The following is a 23,791-nucleotide window of genomic DNA, read 5'->3' on the forward strand; positions in this document are numbered from 1 at the left end:
TTTTTAAATAATATGCAATCTGGAGAAGTCCCTGTAAAACAGGTGTTAGAGTTTCAAGTTGAACTTTTTACGTTTGTCCCTAAAGGCAGATCTGTTAAGTTTTTTCTTTGTGAGGGTATAGGCTTGAGGGGAATCACCTGTACCACAGCGGTATCCTTTGCTTTTGGAAATGGGACTGCAATCTGCTGCCCATGCTGCTCCGAACTGACCTTTGAGTCTGCTCTTGCAATCCAGTATCTGTTTTCTGAGCTTAAGCTTTAAGTCACAGGCTTTGCAGCAGTCTCCCCAGAGAGCTTTGAGGCAGTTCATCAAAGCAGGTGGAAGGAAGAGTATGTTGTAATAGATCTTTCATTCTTGCATATGAGTAACGAGGAGGAACAAAACATGCTGTCTGTGGACATAATTTTTCTTTAGAAACCAATCATACCAGGACTATAAATATAAGCAATGTACTACAGGTGCTACGTACAGCCCTAAATATTCTTCTCTGGTGCCAAAGTTTGTGTATTGGTGTGATTTTGTAATGGACAGAGAGAAATACTGTCTTATTTTGTGACAGCTCAAATACTGTGTTAAACAAATTACTCCCAGGACAGCTCAAACGTTTTTATTGTCTGAGCAGCTCAGTCCAAATGATTAGTTTGTGTTCAACTTCCTAGGTAAGTTAATAAGCTTTTTAGAGTAGTTCATGCTTGCAGTTTAACTGGTGTCTCAGAATTTATGCATCTGTTTTGCCTGCTCAGCATTAGCATTGCTCATTCGCTAGTCAAGCACTTATTTCCTAAAGCAGTGCCTTCCCCTTCTCAGTACCCACACTCCATTCCCCCTCAAAACTTTGCCTTCCTGGTAGCTCTTGCATGTCCTGAAGGATATGTACCTCTACCTGGGACAAATTATTCCTCGCTGGGCCTATTCCAACAGCATTCAAGAACTTCCAGACACCGTTTGGAAATGAGTATGAAGTTGAAGCTAGCAGCTCTGCTGCCCAGGAGATTGAGTTGCTGTCATACTGCATCTGACTTGCATCAGATCAGAGTTTAGGATTTGGGTGATTTGTTCTTCAGATTAATGTCAATCTGTTTTAAATTAAAACACCCTGGGGCAAATCCTTTGCTATGATCAATGAACTGTCTGGCTGCAGTCAACCAACATTACAACAGACATGAATTTGGCCTCCTGGTTTGTTGCCTCATCCCCTAAAACATCACTTTCCTTATGTGGTTCAGACATCAAGCCTTTGATCCTATAAGTTGTTGACCGTCTTCCACTGAAATCAGTGAGAATGAAGGGTGCTTCAGTGTTCAACACCTTGTTGATCTGGGCATAAAAAATAGGCCACATATCTGCTCTACCGAAAATATAATTATGGTGTATCTGTGAGCAGGAAATCTGCTTTGCACCTGTTTTATCACAGGAACAAAAGGCGCAGGAAGTATTTGGAAAATGAGGAACACACCTGTGTGTGAGTGTATAACAAAGCATCTTTATATATAATCATTTGCTGTAAGTCATTTTAGAGTTGACAAGTTGTTTTTCAAGTTCATGTCACCACTGCCTGATACATCTAATTAGTCCCGTTCTCCAGCTGACAAATATCAGCTGCTCTTTCTAAAACATGGTTTCTCCCTTAAGTACATCCCTCTGGCAAAGTTAAATATTAATTATCCTTTTTTAAATTTTATGATTATTCATGGGTGCTAATGTCACTACACAATGAATGGGTAAGTCAATACCACAAAATATTGAGTGTTGTTTCTGAATCTCTGCAGCAGTTGAGATGTACGGAGCCATGCTAGAAATGAATGTGGCAGTTGCGTCTGGTCTGTGCTGACAGCCATGCATGTCAGTGGTGAGACTCGGAGCCCTGGGGTGTGGTGGATGGGGACACGGCCTGGATATGGGAAATGTACATTCTCTTCCCAGCTCGGACACCGGCCTGTTTTATAACTGCACAAATAATTTCTTCTTCTACTCTGCGTATTGAAATTGTAAGGCACGGAACAGCCCAGATACCTCCACAGGTCTGAGTTTTGTGGACTTACACTTTTGCTGAATATTTGGGTAGTGCTAGTCTGCTGGAGCTTGTTGGAGTTCCTGCTGTCCTCCCTTCTACTCTTTGTACCAATGATTGTGGGAGCTAGTGGTGGGCATTTCTCTTAACTCTCTGCCATGCTCTGCCCTACAGCTTCAGCAATTACCTCTTCCCTAATCTGCTGCCACCCCTCACACGGAAGAGCGCAGTCCTTCACTGAGCAGACGTGCATCGTCCTCATCACCACATCAGTAGGTAGCTATTTCACTTGGATCCCATTTCTGTTTGTCTGCTTTCTTTCCAGGTGACCACAGCCAGTGTCTGTAAGCCTTCCTTTCAAAGCCAGCCTGTCTGCTGGCCTTCAGGAAGATCAATATCCATGCGGTGGGAAGCAGGCTCAAAACCGGACACTGATCAGGGAGACACACTGTAACTGTGTTTCCTGAGACCAGTTATAGCAGCTGTACCCATCCTATAACAGACTCAGCTGTCCCCACAAAATGAAGCTGCCCATCTTGTCCGCTTTGCTGCCACACTGACATGAAGGCTGATGCAGTCATTTTCTTTCCTCTTGGAGGAGATTTCTGGTTTTGTTCCATCCAGTCGGATTTGCAGCTGGACTCATTTTCTGGCCCCATTCAGGGGCTAACGTAGGTGTGCAAGCCCTTATTCTTTGTGACTTTCAAAGCATTGTGGGCAACTTTGAAGCTGTTCTCTTCCTCAGGTGGCACTTCAGGGTACGCAGACTCACTTCTATCTCAATGTCTTTTGCTCACTGCAGCTTGATCCATCCGGCTCTCCATGTGGATCAGAAAGATGCTGAAATACAGGAGGATCTCTTGTAGCTGTTCTCTGCCTTATTTGAGTTTCTTACCTTTCCACTGACCTGACTTTCTGACCTAGCTTTTTTTGTGAATGTTTTCTAGTATAGCTAGCATTTTCTTACCCACATCACACAACCCAGCATGTCTGCAGCCCAGTGTGCTAGACTTGGCTTGCCTCCCTTTCTGTAGCCAGTGAAGTAGTTGGAGTTCAGTTGATTCACTGAGCCAGACTATAGAACTGAAATAGCAACTGACACTTGTTAGAGCTTGGGCTAACATTTTTGCAATATGTAGATTAAAATTAAACTCGCTTCTAGAGCAGTATGTTTTAGAAGCCTGAAGTGTTTGTGGATATATTCATTGTAAAGATAAAAATTAATAACATCTGTTTGCATTGCGAGTGCCCTGCTTAGGAAACGGAGTGCAAATAACTATGCCTGGGTACCTGCCACAAGTTTAGGTCATGGTTTTATTACATGAAAATTTGCACGTCTCTCTTGTGTTTTTAAGTGTCTAAAAAAAGTGACACCTGATGGAGGTTTTGTAGAATGCTGGCTTTTTGCATGTTAGATACCTGCTGAAGATCCAACTCCTGACCAAAAGAAACTGAGGTGGGTACAAGCAATGTGAACATGAAAGCTCCCAAACTGGCAGTCATGGAGGATATCCAATCATTATAATTATTTCCAAGTAATTTAGCATATCTCTAATCATAATATGAGGTCATCTTGATGCAAAATAATGTCTAATTAGACACAATCCCTTTTCAGATCCTCATAATAGATCCCAGAGAAAAACCTTTTGGCTCCTCTTACTGGGAGCTTTTAATTCTGAATTTACAATTTTTTTTGTAATTTTTTTTTTTTTTTGATCAAACAGAGCAAATCAATCTATTTGAATTAGCTAGCATTTCTTCTTTGGTTTCCTAGTCTCCCTCTCTGTTACTTCTCCTTTTCTTCCCCTTATTTGGATGTTACTCTAATTTATTCAAGTTTGTTTGCAACCAGTGCATCATGATTTCAAGCCATAGGTGGGCAAGAGACTGCAGCAAAGGAAAGGCTGCAGCACTGGGGAGGAGGGAACGTCTGCAGAAAGGTCGTGTTGGTCACCTTCATTTAGCTACGACACTTTCTTGCAACAGGACTGGTAAGGGCAACAGCAGAGTTAAAAAGGATTATGGGGCTGAGATGGAACAGTGTAGCAGAGCAGTAGAAGGAACCACTCCAACCACAGAGAAAGAAAATGATAAGCACCCAAGCAGGAGAACTGACTGATAAGCACTTGCTAAAAAACATCATAAGCTGAATATTGTTTGACCTTGATACTTTATAAGAAAGTCCCTATGAGATCAGATTTGGAAAGAACACCTGGGCAGCATTCACAGAAAGATATCTCATCTTTATCAGTCAGTGTTTGTACAGCCACTTGCTTTTTCCAGTATTCATACATATCTATTCTTTTACCTTATGGAGATGTACTGTATGCTCCGTAGCTCCCCATGGAGCTGTGAATCTCTCTAGCTGTGGGAGGTAACGCTGTCTAGTGGTTTGAGGTACAGGCTGGGCACCAGAAACTCCTGATGTTTCTTGTCCTGGTTCCTTTCTTAACTTGTTCTGTATTTTCTGCATCTGTCAAGCAACAGAAACTTTTGTCAGGATAGTGGTGTCACTGTGTCTTGGAAGGGTGACAAGAAAGCCATGTTTATCACATGGTCTATAACGTGACACACTTTAGTTTTGTCTGGAATGTGAATGCTCAAAAAACAAGGAACTGTAAGTTAGATGGTGATTTTATCTCCTTGTTTTCCTCATCTGTAAAAGATACATAACAATGCTTATATATCTAGCTCCCTTGACTATTGTGAAGATTAATTTATGTTTGTAATGCATTTTGAAAATAGAAATTGCTAAGTAGCATTAACTCAATCAGAAATTGTTTTTCTGTTAAACAAGATCTTTATCTTTCCTATAACTTGCCTCTGCTGATTTCAGCTTGAACTTAATGTATTTGGAATTAAATCCAATAGGAGAAGTTTAGATTCAGGGACAGAATGACCATGAGAGAGGAGGAGGGTTTTGTAAGATAGTAGATTGCTGCTTGGAGATGCAATCTACAATCTCAGTTTGAGGGCCAGATCAAGGTGAAATAGTGCTCTGGCCTAATAGATGCATTCATCTAATTTTCTGGTCAATTAAAAATCAGCCCAGACAATGCATGAAGATGGTGGACATTAAATAGAATCTACAGAAATATCTCAGGGAACAAAAGAATACAAAGAAATTGAGTCTGCTATGTTAGAGCAGTCAGGGCAGTCCTAGTAAGAGGCAGTGCCCGTTCTGGGAACTTCTCTGTGCTGAATGAACTGTGGTATTCAGGATTACTTCTACACTTGTAAATAAAACGGTCCAAGGAACTGTTTGGTGGCCCCAAGGCCAGCTGGAGTGTCATGGCTTTTGACCATAAACTTTCTTCCTCTCCCACTCCAACAAGGTGGCCCATCCAAACTGTGTATTTGGAATGGTCCCAGGCTATTGCTGAAAAGTGCCCAGGCATGGTTTGAGAGCGAGCTGGTTGCTGTGGGACAAGTCCAGGATGAGGACTGCACTGACAGTTGAGCAGCAGGGTGAGGCTGTGTCGGTACTTGGGCCCATGCCCTGGCCCTCTCTAGTTGCTTAGTGCAGATAGCCTATACATCTCTGACTCCCAGCCACATCCTATTGTTCCTCCAGTCCTTCCCTGAATTCTTGGCTTGAATTCTTGTTTTATTTGTCTCAGAAGAGCATTGCCAGGATCTGAGCTACCCTCTGGAGTGGGTCAGATCACACAGCCCATCGCTGGGTGCTTAATGAGCAGAGGGAGGCGTGCAGTCCTTTGGCACGGTGGGAAGCGCAGGGCTATATGCTTGGCTGGACAGTGCGTGAAGAGTAAAAGGGCCAGTGCGCTGCCTCAACGCAGTAGTGCATGTACGGACCACGATGTGGATGCATTCATAGGACAATTATCTGAGCTGTCATTTCCCAGTCATAGCCAAGCTCTTAGGCTGTAATAACATTGAAGCAAGGAAGTGGGTCTCAGCTAGTAAAATGCCTTCTGTATGCAGAAGGCAATAGAAGCTTGGTAATGCTATAGCTTTGGAAAGTGGGATGGAAAGTGATTATGAAGCCTAAATAACTTATTCTAGAAAAACTAATTTCTTGTAATTTGAAAAGCTAGAGACTATCACGTAGATCATTTGTAGGTTTCTGTGTGTAGTTACACATACAAGTGTATTTACTTGACAAAACACTGGGAAAATGGGATGATGATCTGAAATTAGAGGCTGACTCAGATGACTGGAATTCAATTTGTCAGCAAGTGAAATTAGTAACAATGAATAGAAGACATAAAATTACTTTATCAAATTTCCTGCACAGATCTTGTTTTACAGAAGAAAGAATGTACAGCACATAAAACCAACTCAAAATATTATAATAAATGTAAAATGATAGTCACTTTTAGCACATGGCAGAAAGAAATGAAAGAAAAGCCCCAAACCCACTGCAGAAAAGTGCAGATTGTGTCATTCGTGCTTAAACTCTCCCAGTTCCCATGAAGCATGGGGAAAGGTCTGAGTATACAATCTTTCATTAATAGAAAGGTGTTCTCCTTGATGAGAAAAAAAGGAACTTTCAGTCTTGCAAGAACCTCAGAAAGGTTCTCCTCAAAAAGGAGAAATCACAAGATGAGGCCAAAACATTTAAAAGGCTTTGGCAAGTTCCCTTTCAAGTTTTGGGGGACTTCTAAATAATTTTGAAATTCATAGACTCTTTGGCCTGTGACAATATAAATTGTTCTGTGATCTATATTGATAATAGCAACTGGGAAACAGATGAAGTCTAGCAGAGTCTAGCAGAAATCTAGCAATTTCTAATTGCTTGTAATCTTTATTTAGGTTAGAATAAATTTAAGCGGACAAATAAGAGCCTGAGAAATTTTTTATATGCAAACTGAGCTGGAATGAGTATGATGTCTCCTACTGGGACAACTAAAATGCAAAAGCCCATCTAGAAGCTAGGAACAGGGGCTGGGCTATGGAAAAATAGAAACTAGCATTCCTTGGCTAGGAAAGTAGATGTAATCATGAAATGATTGTAGACTCAAGAAGCATTATTTCTCTGCAAGTATATGCCCTCTAATTCACCTGAAAGATTCTTATCTGTTTTCCCTTGTAAAGTGTGCATATATATGTAGATTACTCTTACAGATTTCTTTGCTTCCTTTCATGCTTCAAAACCTATGTTTTTCTATTGTAAAGAGGATTTTCACTTGTGGTTGCAAGTTGCTGTGGGAGACTGTCCCAAACTAGACCTACTTGCTGTATCTGGACTGGAGTTCAGGCATGGAGATGGGTGTGATCATCATGTTGGAGACACAGACCCAAGCTGAGGAGAGTCAGTGTCAGAACTCTGTGATGAGGGGCATTGAGTTTATCTCATTGGGGCTCTTGTGTGACACCCTTGCAGCACTGGCTGAAGCCTTTCTGCTGCATCGTGTATGGGAGGAAGAAGGGGAAGGTGACATGAACTTATGAAAAATGCGGTGTTGTAGGTTCAAGGCTTAAGAATCTCTCTCCCTGTCCGGCCCCACCACTAGCACAGGAAGTGTCTCCAGTTCCCTCATACCTGAAATTTTCATGGCTTGGTTTGTCTCTGTTTTGGACATCAGAAAAACAGCCTGAAACCCAGACTGGTCCTTGAAAGGTGATCTTTTGAATCTATTTCATAGTGCTGGCTCTACAACTCCTCTGAAGCCAAAGGTTGAGAAGGAAGGAAGTAGCCAGGAATCTGGCTGGCTTTAACTCTCCTTAAACCTGCTGGTTGAGTGTTCCTTTATCAGATCCTGTAAGATGTTAAAGCTGGTGGTCCAGCGAGTACACAGGAAATCTCTGATGATTATAGAACCACAGTTATAAGGCATACAGTGAAATTCTGAGGAGCTCTTTGGACTTGATGATGTGAGTAGGTAGCAAGCCAGGGGACTTCCAGAGACCCGCCCTGCTTCCTGGGCAGGGTGAAAGGGTGAGTAAGGAAAGGAATCAGAGACAGAAAGGGCACATAAGTCCCCTTCATCCTGGTCTGCCTTTTTTTCCTTTTAGACATGCCATGGAGAGAGGGGACAGGGTCTCTCTCTCCTCAAGAAAATGTACACTGTTGATGGACCTTGCTTAGGATGAGCAAAGACAGGGAAGGTTTCTTCTGTCCAAAGTCTAAGAGCAGTCTTGTTGTTTTAAGAACAACTCTATTAAATAAAGTGATGGAAAAAGAGGCCTTTGATTCAAACAGCTTACACCCTCATCCTGCTGTAGTTACTTCCCTGTGACAGTACTGTGTGTGATACAGTCTCGGCTTCACATGGTTGCCAACCCTTTCCCTTTATTTTTTCATGTTTTTAAAGCCATTTCAAGTGTGCCTGTGGAGATTCCAAAAATATTAATACAAATGACATTAAAAGATGTTTCTGGTGCTCCTATTTAGACTGTTCTTGGCAGAGGGCAGGGGAGTTCAGCTAGAGCTGCCCAGGCTTGCCAAAGCCAGCTGGGCAGCAGGTTCCGTCTCCTCCTCCCTCCACCGTGAAGAAGGGAAAAAAAGTCCGTCAAGCCCTAGATAAACTTTGAAAATCTTAACAGAAAGAAGTGGAGAACAGTCTAGAAGCCAGATGTGGGGAGAGAGAGGAAAAGATATGGGCAGTTGTGAAATGGTAGAGGGGAAGGGATTTATCATGGGATGCTAGTAAGGGCTGCGGAGGGGATTAAAAACAGGCAAGTGAACATTACTGGAGGCTGATGATATTACAAGGGAAATAGCTGCTTGCTGCTGGCTGTGTAGGAGGCTTGTCAGACTTGGGGAAGTAAAAGCATAGTGCTTACATCAACAGGATTTTTTTTTTTTTAATGTCATCTGGTCCTGTGTTGCATTTGGGCATGATATTTAGTGACCTACCTACATGTGACACATTTGCTGTAGGCACTGTTGGTTGCTGCAGCTGGCAGGGACAGAAAAGCTTGCAGAGGGGAGCTCTGGAGCATGGGGGCCCAGCACTGTCCAAGCCCTGAACAGGTCCAAGCTGGGTACATCAGCATCAGCACCAGAGGTGTCCCACTGGTGATTTAAGCCATGTGAGTTTCAATCTTTCAGTTTGAACTTTGTCTCTTGGGAGCCACTGTACTGCAAAGAAAATGTATATTTGATTATGAGTGAAAAGGAGTGCCTGAGCCATCTTCAGTGTCTTGAAAACAGAGGGAGGGAGGGAGGGAGGGAGGGAGAATGCCTGCCTTCTCCAGCCCCTCAGTAGCAACCCAGGTGCAACTTGGAATTGCTGTGCCCACACAAATGCCATAACCTGAGCCTGGGCTTGGTCACATTCAGTGTTGGCCAATTGCTGAGTTTTTCCCTGCATAAAGAGCCCTGTGTGGCCATAAAACATTTCACAAGTGAAGGAAGAGACCTGAGCTGTGCCTTGGTAGCTCAGAGGCAGTGTGGGAGAGCTGAGTGGAACCGAGCTGGGATTTAACTGGCATCTATCAAGGCCCTATCTGGGATGAAGCCCAGCTATGTCTCCTTAGGTCTTTCCTGCATCCCCAGTGTGGGCTGGATCAGCTCTTGCACACCATGGTAGATGGCTAGCTGCCAAAGGAGAATAGCCAGGGTGAGGTGTGAGGCAAGCAGCACCCTTCTACAGCCCACCCTAAATCACAGGAGGCTACACAGACTGCACAAGCTGTGGGAGCCAGCCCCATCTCTGGGCAATCACCAGAAGGGAGTGGGTGACCCCATGTCGCTCAGTAGTGCAATAGCTGTGCAGAAGCTACATTCAGTCTCTACTGCTCATTAATGCCTTTTGGTCCTTATCCAAAGCTATGGGGTTTTCAGTCTGCAAGGAGCAGACAGTTTGGTAGCGTTTTTACTGTAACGTTTCATCAGGCTGTGACCCATATTTGGAATTGCTCAGATCCTTTCTTCCCCACTACTGTTCTTTGGCACTTGAGTGTTGTTTTCTTGGTAGTGATGCTCTACTCTTTTCTTTGGATCCCAGCTGGCGTTTGCTTGATGTGGACAGAACACAGGAAGTTCTCCAAGGCCATTTCAGAACATCAAGAAACAACAGAACACCACCAAACCCTTAAAGGTTTGAAATGGTTTATCAGTCAGTGACTTTGCAGTGACTGTTGTGGTTCACAGACTCCCTTCTGTATCACTGGGCCTAGAGTTTTATTGCATGAAAAGGAATTGGACTGGATAAACCAGTAGTCTTCCTGAGGACCTAGCATGGAGTGATAATCACACAGTATTGCAGGCAACAGAGAGAATAGGAGCAATAGTATCCCATACCTGAGTTATTGGAACATGCCTGCCTGTTCATGTGAGCCAGGAGAAAAAGATTGTTTTTCCTTTCTGAAGAGGGAAAATTGGAGGTAAGCTGTGCCAGAATCTTTCCAGGTTTAGAGAAGTGGAGGAAACACCTGCTACGCCATCAGCATTCTTGTTAACAGTGACTGCATGAGCGACAGAATCTGTCCCTTCCGGAGATGATTCAGACTCAGAAGACTCTTGGTAGTGATGACACGAACGCCTGGTAGCTCCTGAAAGCAGAACTAATGAGCAGTGCCACTCACTTAGCGTATGGTTTGACAACAGATGCACATGTTGGTAATTAAGTATTTGGCTGCATTGCATTATTTTATTTTTGGATTTCTCAAACACACACCCATCGCAATCTCTAGACACATTTGCATGATTTAAAAGTGTTAAACATATCATAACAAAGGTAGAGAAAACAGCATGGGAGAACTAAACCCCATTTTTCTGAAGGGCTCAGTAGCACATAGGCCTTCCTGTGCACCCCAAACCTAGGAAACACAGACCCTGTATGGCAAAAATATACACAGCAAATCATCCCAGGGACTCCTCCCATGCTGAGTGGAGCTATCTCTGTGGTTTCAGACCAAACTCTTGGCCTAGAGTTTTTTTCCACTTATGATCACATCCATCACTGCTTGTGACCCAGCAAAGGCTTGGAATGACTTTGAACTTCATGAACTTCATAAATACCTGAATGCAATTACACCTTGCAGCGCTAGAGAGCAGATTCAAATACTTCATCTTAGAAAATATCTTCTGGAATGCTTTATTCTGTCCTTGCATGCCAGCAGTTAATGTGTGTCAACATGTTAATGCTGACCTCAGCTACAAGCTGCAGAATATGTACACAATGGTGCTTGCTGGAGCATCTTGCTCCCAAATTTTGAACCTTTTCTAACTCAGTCCAGATACTTATTAAAGCTCTCCTTTGGAGCCCATGAAGCTTTGCTCTACGTATCAGATGTACCAGAGGAATAATTGCCCTAGAAATGATGGAATTGCTTCCCAGCCTGCTCTACCCAGGTTTCTGTGGTGGGATGTTGGAGGAATTAGGGTGCATCATAAGGGTGCATCATGCCCTTATGGAGAAGAAATGATGACCGGGGAAGTGACATAGTCCAGGAATAATGCATGACATTATGGTTTTCCCTTATAGGGAAATTATCCTATGGGTTTCCTTTTGCAGGAAAGTTGAGAGCTAGGCAACTATGTTGAATTTGAGTTCATTTTGAGATTCTGAAAGCCACAGAATTAGTGAGAAGATTTGTTCTCTATCCTGATGTTAGTAGTGGTACACAGCAGAGGTCCAAGGTCTATTGGAATATCCCTGTAAAACTACCTGTGAAGTTGCTAAGTATTTTGAATGTCTGGAGTCTTGTCTAGAAATTCTCAACCTTGTTTTATAATTCAAAGAAATTCCAAGAATTTGTCATCACTGACTTCAAAAGTATAATTGTTCACAGACTGTGCCATCTTTCCATGAAAAGATAAAGGAAAATCTTCTTTTTTTCCTCTCTATATTTGTAAGCATCGTTCTAGAGCTGAAATTTTACTGACTGAGAGGTGTCTCTGTGTGTCTTTCTGTGTTCCTGTTCACTGGCTGGAAAGTCTGCCTGTATATACCAGAAAATGACTACAGTTTAGACTAAAGTAGAGGTTAGCTATGCTTAGTGAAAAAATAATTTAAGTCAGTGCTGACACTGAGAAGAACATTTAGAATCTTGATGGAGAAAGAAATGAGAATACTAAGAAGAAAGATGTGACCAGGCAGCTCCACCTACAAACTTTAACCCTCCAGGGCAATCTCAGGTTTCTGCTATGAGCTAGCGTACAAAACAGATTACATCCTAACCTAGACTACAAGCGTGAGAGTATTGGAAATCTGTTGCAGGTGTTTGATGGTAAACAGTGTTTATAGCTGCCAGGATGGAAACATTTATGTGTGTGTGAGTGCAAGTGGAGGGCAGGCCTCAAACTTTCACCCCATAACATTCACATTTCGGTTTTGCTTTGCTGAGTACTAGATGCCCCGTGTTTTCAGTGAATTTAAGAAAGCACTGATGATTTTACTTGAGTATGTCCTGTGTTAAAATTTGAAATGCTAGAACCACCTGAGAAGTAGTGGGCTAATTTATCACAGGAACAAAAATATACAATGGAGACTGAATGGAAGAGGATGAGTTCTGACAGGCATGCCTTTACTTTTTCAAGCAAGTATTTTTTGCTTGGGTGGGTGGTGCATTAGTTATATATACAACTCATGCTTTTAGCTACAGCAAAATGTGAGAAGACATAATAATAGCTCTTCACGTTAAGGCTTCCTCTTTTTTTTTTTTTTTTCTTTTTCTTTTTCAGTTTAGTTAGTTTGAGACTTTAGATTATTCTCTTTCTGAGAACTCGGGGGAAGTATTTTTAATACCTCTCAGTGTGAGTGGTGACTGGGCTGCCCTTAGCCTAAGATGAAAATAGAAATAAATTTACTAGGGAGTTGAGCCAGAAGGTTGGACTTCTAGTGCAAGACTCCTGATTACTGCCTGTTTCCCAAGTCAGTCAGTAAGATAAAGAAAACAAACATATCCATCCAAAATACAAGGCAAATACATCTTTGATGACTTTGTGTGTGTGAAGGGCTAAATATGCTCTAGTGGTATCTTTTTTCATAGGGGAAAAAAAAAAGTAGTATTAATATAACCAAAAGGGCAACATGTTTACTAAATTTTTGCTCTACACACAGTGGTTGACAATTGCCCACAATGAAATTGCAGCACAAGCAGGACTAAGGAACCTGTTGGTCTCCTCCATCAGGACTGTGTAGGCTGGAGCAGGCAGGGAGGGGACAAGAGGTGTTTACCACAGCCCCAACACACCCACTGCCAGTGCATTTTGTGGGTGGGGTGGGTGTTAAGGAAGGGAAGGTTAACGAGCTTGTTAAGCGATCTTGTGCAGCAAACCACTAAGGGAACATCCTGCCTTCTTGAGGTAAAATGGTCCTCCTTGCTTTCCCTTTTGGAAATTGCAGTTCTTAACTCTCACTTATGCCAGTCTAGAGTAAAAAATACAAGAACATGAAATGGCTGGTCCAGCTCTGTCTTTTGATAATAGTCAACCAGATGCCTGGGGAAAAGTATACAGGGCAAATGCAGGAATATTTCCATATAAATTTCCTTCCTTCCTTCACCACAGAAGTCCGTGTCTAGTACTCAAATGGATGTCTGTCTTGTGAATTTGTGTAACTGCATCTTGAGATCATATACTATTCACAATATCCTTTGGCAAGGTGCTTCTCCTTTTAAGTACCAGTTCTGTTGAGAAGTACCTCTCCACATTTTGGCTGTTCCCTGATTTCTATTTTGTGTCCCTCATTCTCAGTGATCATTTCTTATTCACCTTTTCTGTGTCACTTTTTGCAAGAATCATACCCCTTAATTTTCTATTCCAGCAGTGAAACATCTGAAATCCCATCATGTGTGCACCTTTGCATGTTCAATGGAGGCTGTGATATGGGGCTGCAGAGGGTCTTTCTGGCAAGGAGGTCTTCAGTATAGGCTTAAGGTGTCTCCTTCCTTGACTACAGAGTACCCATATAGGCACTTGTCTTCCTCAACTCCAAGGGGAATGGGCAGACAGGTCTGCTGAGGTGTCTGACCTCAGGGAGCCGTGAAGAAGTCATCCTTGTTTGCTTAATGCATGTGAAAGAGGTGCAGGGGTGAGGGAGCACAGGGGTGAGGGAACGATGCATCCTGCTTACTTCAGAAGATTCAACAGGACTGTAAAATCATCCTATTAATAAAATGACACCTATTTGTAAATTTTGGGAAGGTACATCTTAACCCCAATCCAACATAACAGAAAAAATCTTGAAGTCAAGTGAGGTAGAACTGATTAGAGTTCAGGACTGGGATGTGCAAAGCTTCATTCACTCACAGAGTCCTACCCACTGTGAGCTGCCCCAGGAGGGGCCGGGCAGGCTGAGGAGCAGAGGGCTCAAGCAGGCATTTCCACAGTGCATAGGCTGACAGCATTTGAAGATCAGAATGCCCAACTTTCCTTTTTTTTTTTTTCCCTTTAAATTGGGCAGATGCTTTAAAAAGCAGACATTTCTTCTTTAATTTGAGGCTGTTAATTCATTTATAAACTACATGTGCTTCATGAGTGATTATGCTAATGTACTTAAGACTATTTAAACCCTTGTGCTGATTAGCCTAACCATTCATTTTAACTACATTGTACAAATAAGATGTTATCTTAAAAATGTGTCTAACAAAACTTCCTAATCACAAATATGCTACTTTATTGAATGCATCTATTGGCTTTACTGAATTCAGCCACTTACACTTTTAATTTTTAACATTCTGTTTTGCTTTGTATTCATGTATACTATATGGTGGGACTAGGCTGGTGGAATGCATGTAATGGCAAAAATAACCAGTTAAATTTATATTTCATCCTGTCTCCAGGCAAAATAATTTTTGGGATACACTCAGCTCATGCATGCAGAGGAGCAAGCAGGCTGTAACCCCTCCGAGGCAGGTGGGATGCATTGGCTTTCTGCCGTGAATTAGCACAACATGGCCCTGGCCCTAGTTTCTGTTATGAGGTCTGCCAGGTGCTACGGGGCTGCAGGCAAATCACTTAGCCCAGAGGGTCTGGTTTTCCCCATCTGTATGGGGTAATGATGCTTAGCTACCTTTGACGTTTACTGATGAGAAGTGCTATCTGAGTCAGAGGCATTGTTATTAAAGGTATCTGGAGTGGTGATTTCTTTGGGCAGCTTCATGCTGAAGGTGGCTGAGGCCATTCTGGGCAGGTTCCCCTGGGGCTGCCGTGGTATTGGTGTTGTCATCTAGTGTCATGATCCAGGGAGTATAAAGAGAAATGAGGATCGGTGCTCCCTCTGTAATGCTCTGAAAGCAGTAAGGGTATTTTGAATTATTTGCTTGATATAAAAAACTTGTTGCCAGCTTGCAGAAGGTCTTCTGCCAGCAGAATCCCAGGACATGACTCTGCTGGAGGCACAGAGCCTTTCGATTTGGAGAAGAAGCAAACCCATTCTGCCATCTCTGAGGGAAAATGACAGAGTTCTTTGACATTTTTGTTGGTACATATTTCAGTAATCTGTCTTTATACAAATTTAAATTAAGAAGGCTTTCGGTTGTGTGTTGCTACATGGCACCGGCACACCATGAAGTCAGGAAGGCTGTCCTTTTGGGAGAGGGCTGCTGGGCAGAGTGGCCCAGTCCCTACCTGGCCTGCCAGCATCCCAGCCACATTGGTTATGGGGCACAGCCATGCATCCCCCCAGCCCCGAAAGGAGCTGAGAAGGACCAGTGGTAACCAGGATGGGCACTTCTAAGACCTGCTTTGGCTGTTTGTTTGGGCTGGCTCTTCCTTTGTGGACTGAGCAGGCATTAGAAACTGCTAACTGAACTCTGGGCTTTGTGTGAAATAACTGCTAATGTCAGAGTAAAACATACTTAACTCATCTGTAAATTACCCTCATCAACAGCAATGTTTATGCCTGATAGAAAGCCTAAACACCAATTATGGTTGTAATTTCCTGAGGTGCCATCCGGGGTAGGTGTGCAGGGTGGAGATGTGGAGAAAGGGAAGGGGCTCTGCGACACAGGGTCATGGCAGCAGCTCCCCAAGGAGCCCGATAACTGCCTGCCCTGTGCTGTTAGGATCCCTGGCAGCTCACCTTGGCATCCTCCAGCCTCCTTATCTCTGCAGCAATCTCAGAATTATATCACAAGTATTATTTTTTCTATTTTTCTAGATCTGGTGCTGCTGGTGCTATATGGAACAAAAAACACTGAGGTGTTTCCTGCCCCAAGATGGCCACTCTCTGAGTCACAGCCACTCAGGCAGGATACGGAGAGTAGGCTGACTTGTGTTGTGGTCCTTGTCTCCCTTTGCTATCAGAGTCACATTCACAGAATCAAACAGGGGTAATCCTCCCTCCCATCCTCTTCTTCAGGGGTAAACTGTGTATTGGGGAGATTGGCAGAAGGTATAAAAGAGAAGAAAATGTGGGAAGATAGCAGCTGGCCTGATCATGGAGGGTGGGATGCGAGAAATACAATAATACACACACAAAAAAAGAGGCAGAAATGAACCAAGAGGAGAAGTGAGGATCTTGAAGGGGTGATAGACAATGCTGTTTTGATATTTACATTTTTTTCTGTACCTGATAGACAGTTTGTTTCTAGGAGGCTCTGTACTCTGTGCCCTGCTTGGGTACACATGCAGGAAATGGATCTAAACTTGTCCTAAAAGTTCACAACTTGCATTGACTATTTTAAGAACTCTGATGAGTAAAAGAAAGCAAATTCATCCCAGGATCCATCAGTGGCGTAAAACTATAAGCTCTGCATAGAGCATCAGATAATACAAGTGGAAAAAAAAAAGTCCAAGGTAGATATCTGTATTGTATATCTAACACTAAAACTACTTTCAAAAATGTGCTGTGGAAGGAACACATGGAAGAAGCTATGCTACTTTGCTGAAATGTGGTATTTAAAGACTACTTTGACCAAAGGGGCAACTGCTTATACACATGCAGCTCCATCAAGCAGAACCCCTGCACCCGCCCGTTGGGAATAGTGACACCTGTGCACGCGGGTGCTGGCTTTTGCATACACAGAAGCTGCTTTTAGGGTGCATGAGTGCAAGCACTCCTCCCTGAACATCTGCAGGTGCGGCTGCATGCAAAGAGGCAAAGGGAAGTTGAAAGGAGGCAGTAGTATGTGCCCTTCATGGTAAAAAGTCATGAGTCACACTTCAAAATACTGTAAGATTCCATGGTTTTAGGCTTATCTCTGTAACCATTAAGGCCAGAGTTCCAAGGAAAGCAGGTAATAGCCTCCAGGAAAGAGGATTGTGAGCTCAGCAAAGTGTGGGAGCTGACAACTTTACCCCCAAATGTCTCAAAACAGCTGCAACTGAATTGCCCACAGCACAGAGGTGGTGGCACGCTCTGTCACCATTGAAGTGTAAACTAGGAGACCCTCTTGCTGTCCTTGTAGAAGTGGGGAGTGAAGCAAAAAGCTGCATAGCTTGTGGTGATGCAACTCCCACAAGAATGGCAGCATCAATGCAGGGATGTTGCACATCAGCACAGCTTCCTTCATACACATGTGTACAAAATGCAGCCTAAAAATGTGTGTGTGTAGGTTCTGCTTTGAGATGAGGCGTGTCAAGGTCAAGGTAGATGCATGAGGGTTAAACACCCATCTCACTGGGTAACAGTTGCATTTTATTTAACAGATGTACTTAGTGTCATAAGAGAGTTCTTAAGTAGAGAGATGTACAGAAGGTATGTTGGATGGATTTTTAGGACGGATTATAGAGCAAAATGAAACCAACAAAATCATGAGCACAAAACCATGCTGGTTTTTCTTCCATGACACTACTTAGGGGAGTTAAAAATCTTATGTACTTTCTTTATTAAAAAAAATAATACCAAGATTTGGATTTGTATGGATTTATCTGAAAATTTTTCATGGTCCTGAGAGCCACATTGCAGGGAAACTTACTACTGAAAAGCAAATAGATACATCTAAAAAAGCAATATGAGTAAGAAGAAGACCTAGTCGATGATTTAATTGGAATCAATGGGAATTGTGCCATTTGCCTTTGATGGCAGCTGAATCAAAGCTGAAACACCGGCTGTAGTTTATTTTAGATTACTGCCTGTCTGAGTTTAGATTTCAGATATCTCCACAGGGTTCCTTTTCTTTTAACTATCTACAATTTATGGCAGCAATATATATTCTAAATATTTTCTTTTACCAGAGGATCAGCTGAGCCTGTAAGGTCTGTGGGTGAGACAAGCCCTTTCCCTTTTTTTCCAAGAGGGAGGTCTGGGAGGTGTGAGTCTAAGGGGGGTGGGTATTGCACCACAGGAGGATGTGCCTCGGGACCAGGCCTCCAAATCTGTGTGAATGCAAAGGTGAAAGATTCAAGCAAGTTGTACTACTCAGCACTTCTCAGGTAGAGATATGAAGAGCAGAAGCCAGCTGAGTAGGCTGGAGACAGAGCCTGCAGGGTGAAAATCTCAGCAGGTCATTGGCTGAGAACTAAGCTCTAGGGGTGAGGAATCAGTGGGGAAGTTGGGGTGGAAGAGCCTGATGTTGCCAAATAAATCCTTAATCTTTTGGAAAGTGCTGCATTGTTGTGAAACAGAGCACAGGGGGAAATATCCTCATGTAGGGAAGAAGGGAAAAATAAGGCCAGAAGTAAAGAAAGAGGCTTGCAGAAGGCAACAGGAAAATGGTATCCATCTTGGATAGAGGTAAGATTAACACTTATGTTTGAGTAGCAGTACTCTTCTTGCTGGTAAATGTATATGATTATCTTCGGGTGATGAATGAAAAATAGTAGTCACTTAGTCTTTGGGAGCAAATAAAGTAGTTGCTGAGAAGTCAGCATCTTCTGCAGCCCCTACCTGCTCTTTAATACTTGTTAGTGAGAAGGGACAGGCGGAGGTCTCTACAGGAGGTTTAGACAATAAGACAGACAGGGAGGAACAGTGGTGAGCACTTGAGACACTGAGAGTGGTGAACACTTGAGCACTCTGACCTGGAGAATGGGTAACTTTGATGTTGGAGGGAGAAGACAAGTTTTAGAAAACAGAATCCAGGAAAGAAGTTGTGAATGTTGGGTAAGGGGAAATGTCTGAGGGGTTAGGGTACAAAAGTAGCAGCATCCTTGTGGAGGCATATATGGGAACTGTAAGCACATGTTGAGCTTTGTAACAGCCTAGCCAGGAATCACTAAAAAGTCACTAAGAGGTGAGGTGCATCTTAAAGTTGTGGTTCGTAGAACTTCAGAGTTCCCTGGAGTACTCCTGCAATGGGTCATTTTGCTTGACAGGTTTACCAAGGCAGAGCATCATGACTGTGTATTCTCCTTATCCCTTTTTATCTAGTCAGAGGAGAGAAATGCTGGACATGAAATAGGCACTCAGCTCTGCTCCAGTCCCCTCAATAGCTAGGATCAAACCATTGATCAAGCCTTCATATTTCAAAGGCATAACAAAAATCCTCATGCTCTTCCCCTTATAAACTCTCTCCCACTGATGTGTATTACTGAAGGAGCCCAGAGCGGACGCTATCTGACAGTGTAACAGAAAGCAACTGATAGGCAATTTGCTCAGCTAGAGCAACCAGAGCTGAAGAAGTAATATAACCTGCTATAAGCGAGGACAAATGATGACTGAGGTGTTTCTATCTCAATAAATTGTACAACACATGCTCTGCTGTCCTTGGGTCTGATTCTGCATTTCCTGAATATTCTAATGTGCAAACAATGTTGTGAGTTTTGGGCATGTGGGGAATGTAGCTAAGGCTTGACATGTAAAAGGTGCTAGCAAGTTATTGCCTAAAGCACAAAGGCCACCTGGACTTGTGTCTACAAAGGTTCCAGTGGCAGTAACCAGATGAGGTTTTGTTGAGTTGCTCTGAATAGGAAGAACATTTTTGCTTTGCTAAAAGAAACTAGAATTTCTGGAGCTGAATATTAATGAGACTATTCGAAACTAATATAAGAGTAGCCTCTCTCTGTCAGTTGATTTGAATATTGTCACACCGAAATTAAAAAAAACCCTCAACCCCCCAAACAAGTCTAAGCAAAATACATTGTATCAATTTTTAATTTGTTAACATTATTTGAGTGTTACATGCTTTCTGCATCTCTGAGTCGCAAATGATGAGATACATCCTCCAGTTACCTGTACTAGGTTCTCCTTTCTTATTTCAGTGTGATTACATTGTGTTGAAAATGCTTAGGGTGAATGCATGCATTCGGATACTCTTACCAAAACCTCTAAAGAATGAGAACAGTTAGCAGTATAGGGGACCAAACTGTTCACATTATCATTGTTCAGTTTAATAATTCAGTTTCTCTTTAACAGGTCTTCTCTGTGTGGTTTCATGAAAGATAATTTTTGGAAGAAAGTTGTGCAGGAGTGGAGAGAGTTCAGGATCAAGACAGATCTCCACAAAGTGAAATTTATCTGTTCACTGTGAACCCAGAGCTCGACAGTCAATTATGACATATATATCAGCCCAGAGGTAAACACAAAGAAGTTCATTAATGTGGGTGGCATGATTGGCATGAAACAGAAATAGTACTTAGCATTTATAAAGTAGTATTATTATGGTTAAATTAAACAGTTTAAATGTAATGGTTCAAACAGACAACATCCTTTTTAAAAGTAGGAAACTGAGGCTTATTAAGGCTTAATGACATGCACAAGGTGACATCGTCAGTTTGAGGGATAAGCAACTGAATTAGAAGACCTGAATTCCATTACAACGCTCTACATTTGGTGATAATCCACAACAGAAAGAATGAATGGAAATAAAAAAAGACAGATGGAGAATGAAAGGAAACGTGCCTAAGTGTTTGAAATAAATACATACAGTGGGCAAGAATGAAACTGGTAATTGAAACCTTTGCTCACTTTTAAAAAGAGTTAAATGTATTTGCTTGCTGTGCATTTGGAATAACAGGCTACTGAAAGGAATGATGGGGCCTGTGAGAGAAAGTGAAAGCATTTAGTGAGGATGTTGCTAAAAGCTATATTTTTGTCTCCATTTTCAGGAAGGCAAAGGAGGACAGATGGCAGAAATTTCCCAAGGGAGAAAAGAGAATTACTAGAGAAGATCAGGATCAGACCTGCACAGGTGATCATGAAATTGAAATGCCTGAAAACTCAATTTCTCAGGGTCAATATAACCCATGCCTAGGTAACCAGCTTCTCTGAATTCTGAAGCAGATGGGACAACAGGAGAAAACTGGGAGTTGCTGGAAGACGGGTAAGACTATAATGTCAGTGATGACCTGGAGAGAATCAAAGTACATGAGAGTGTTATCAGCTGGATGGTTTCTATTTTATGTGTGTTTCTGCACCACACACATTGCTGGAGTATCAGAGCACCTTCAGTAGCATCAGCCATGTGGTCCTAGCTCTCTCATCCTCTCCTGGGAGAACAAATGTGTCTTGGAGGGCTTTGTTTCGGTAGCATTTTTTTGTTATTATTTGTGTGTGTATTGTAAAATATTCGTTGCAACAGGATCGGCTGGAAGTGCAAGGTTGTAGGTTAGGGAGGTGGCTGCATTTCACAGTATCAGTTGCTCATGGAAGAGGTCTGGTTGGACTGGAAATTGCTGGAGATTTAGGAAAATAAGAACAGGCGCTCTTCCTCCGTTGCCATAGCTGTTGACCTTATCTCCAGCTGATTTGCACTGCTTTCTCTCTGCTTTAGGGATAAAGACCTTTTTCAGACATGACCATCAGACTCCAGCTGTACATAGGAATGCAGTTCTGTTCAGTCCCTGTCTAACAAACAGATTTTGTGAGATGCCTTGTCCCTAATTCCGTGGGAGCTAAATCCCTAAACATCTTTAAAATCTGTGTTGACTTTATTCCAATTTTGTCCATCTATCAATTGCACAAGTGCACACAGTGTCCCTCTGTTTTTGCATCATTTAGGTAAATACTGTAGTATGAAAAGAGACAATAGCCATGGGGAGGGTGCTGGAAAAGTTGAAGAGGAGTACAGTGATACAGCTTAATACTGTGATTTGATTATTTATGGTCAGCATAATTGTGTGAGAAATACTATGTCTACCCAAAAACAATCTGGTTTTGACTTTGCTGAGGAAATGCAAAGTATTTCAGTGGATTGACATTGTGATTAGAATTTAACTTACGGACCTTATGGAACAAATGGATATTATAAATGTAATATAGGATCATCAAGCTTATTCAGTGCTGAGGAGAAAGCTTCTAGTTTTAGGGAGCCTCTTCCAGACCAGTGTCCAAAGTGTTATCAACAGAACTGATACCTTCTCTCTCTTCTTAGTGGATGTCACAAAGACTTGCCAAGGGAGGCGTGAGCTCTAGGAGATACTCAAGAAGTGCTTCGTTTCCTATGTTGATGGTAATGACTGTTCCTGTTAACGTCAAATCCTCTTGTCTGGTCACAGCTGAACCGATGATGGGCTTTACAATCATCTTGCTGGATCCTGGTGGGACTGCTCTGGAAGAATTAATGTCCAAAGTAAGATAAATTTCTGGACAACTAAGAAAAAGCCAGAGAATATTTTGAGCTGGAACTAACAAGTTACCAGTGCTGACCACTGAACTGTGTTGGAGACACTTAGGCACTCCTGGATTTCATATAGCTTCACTTTTATCTCTCAGAATTTTTATTTTTCTTTAACAAAGAGCATTTTTTCCTGATATTAAGAAACCCTTACTCTTTATGTCTTTATGTCCCTTACTCTTGTGTTACTACTAATTCTAACTTATAAATATTGAGGGTGTAATATACAGTATGTTACTGTCATCTAAAAGGTGCAAGTACTGATGCAAAAAGTCACTTGCCTTGCAAGTATGCCTGTTGTTGTCCACAATAAATATCTCTTTGAGGGAAAGAATAGATGGAGAAGAGGTCATGCGTGGCTTATGTTGATTGAAGCTATGTTTGTGCCCAGTACAGTAAAGATACTGTTCAGTACTTATCTTCCTTGTGAAAATATTACCATTGTAACAGTACCAACATATCTGTGTGTGTCAGTTGTCTCTCAAGCAAGCACCAGCTGGGGAAGTTCATTCTGCCACATCACATATGTAAGTGGTCCCTCTTACTTTAGTTGAAAATCATCCTCCTGTGTTCTACGTAGTGTCAGCTGTTGATGTGATCACACTGCTGACACTTCTAAGTTCATCTGTTTGCATTTTGTTAAGGTGCCTTACCAGGCAGTGCTGTCGGATGAAGCTTTGCCCAAAGGCACTCCCGTGCTCGAGGTTAGGTGGGATGTTAGGCCCAGCTGTGAGTTGTGTGTGGTACATAAGGTTCACAAGTCTAGGAATAGTCTTTACAAGTTTTGCCATGCGCTTGAGAAGCTCAGCTCCTTTCTGCCTCTGCACAGTTCACAGTGCTTAGTGGTTTAGTTCCGCTGTTCTCACAGGCCTTCCCCGTCCCCTTCCCAGCAGTGCTGGGGAGGAGAGTTTGTGCTCACACAGCATCTAAGTCCAGATCAGAGGTGTAGCTTGCTTGAGTAGGATGCAGGTGGTGGGAGTGGGAGCGTGCAGTTGCTGGCAGTGGCGCTGGGTGACAGCTAACCAAGGCAGCTTCCTCCTCCCACGCGCAGGGCCCCGCCGAGGAGCGCTGCGAGCGCGGTGCCGCTTGGATTGCTTCTCTGTTCTCGCTTGCTGCTGAGATGTGCCACAGGCTCTCGGTCGCTGTGGGTGGGATGAGGTCACGTCCTCTGTACCACGTCAGAATGGGAGTGATGAGCATCTCCCATCTCAGTGCATGAGGAGTCAGCTTCCAGAGAGGTTTGGTAGCACAGGCAGTTCTTGGTGTGTTGTCATCCCGTGAGGAGCAAGTTTGCTTTGTTCAGACTTATTTCTTACACCAAATACTGACTGAAGTTACATGTTGGTCTGTGCCAGCAGCAAATTTGTCCCTGGTGTTTTCATCCTTCAGTTTTTTAAACTGTATTCTTATGAATGATCAATGTGA

The 23,791-nt window shown here is 42.7% G+C and overlaps 1 long non-coding RNA gene across 1 annotated transcript in view; it reads left to right on the forward strand.

The window, feature by feature from the left end:
* Positions 1–22,730, forward strand: part of LOC141967933 (uncharacterized) — a 102,845-nt gene extending 80,115 nt beyond the window's left edge. Inside the window, exons 6-8 of the long non-coding RNA XR_012634785.1 lie at positions 20,167–20,326; positions 20,859–20,941; positions 22,124–22,730. This is a non-coding gene — a long non-coding RNA (uncharacterized LOC141967933). The remainder of the gene's footprint in view (positions 1–20,166; positions 20,327–20,858; positions 20,942–22,123) is intronic.
* Positions 22,731–23,791: the final 1,061 nt, after the last annotated feature.

The sequence above is a fragment of the Athene noctua genome, chromosome 1, assembly GCF_965140245.1.
Source record: "Athene noctua chromosome 1, bAthNoc1.hap1.1, whole genome shotgun sequence".
NCBI classification, from domain to species: domain Eukaryota; kingdom Metazoa; phylum Chordata; class Aves; order Strigiformes; family Strigidae; genus Athene; species Athene noctua.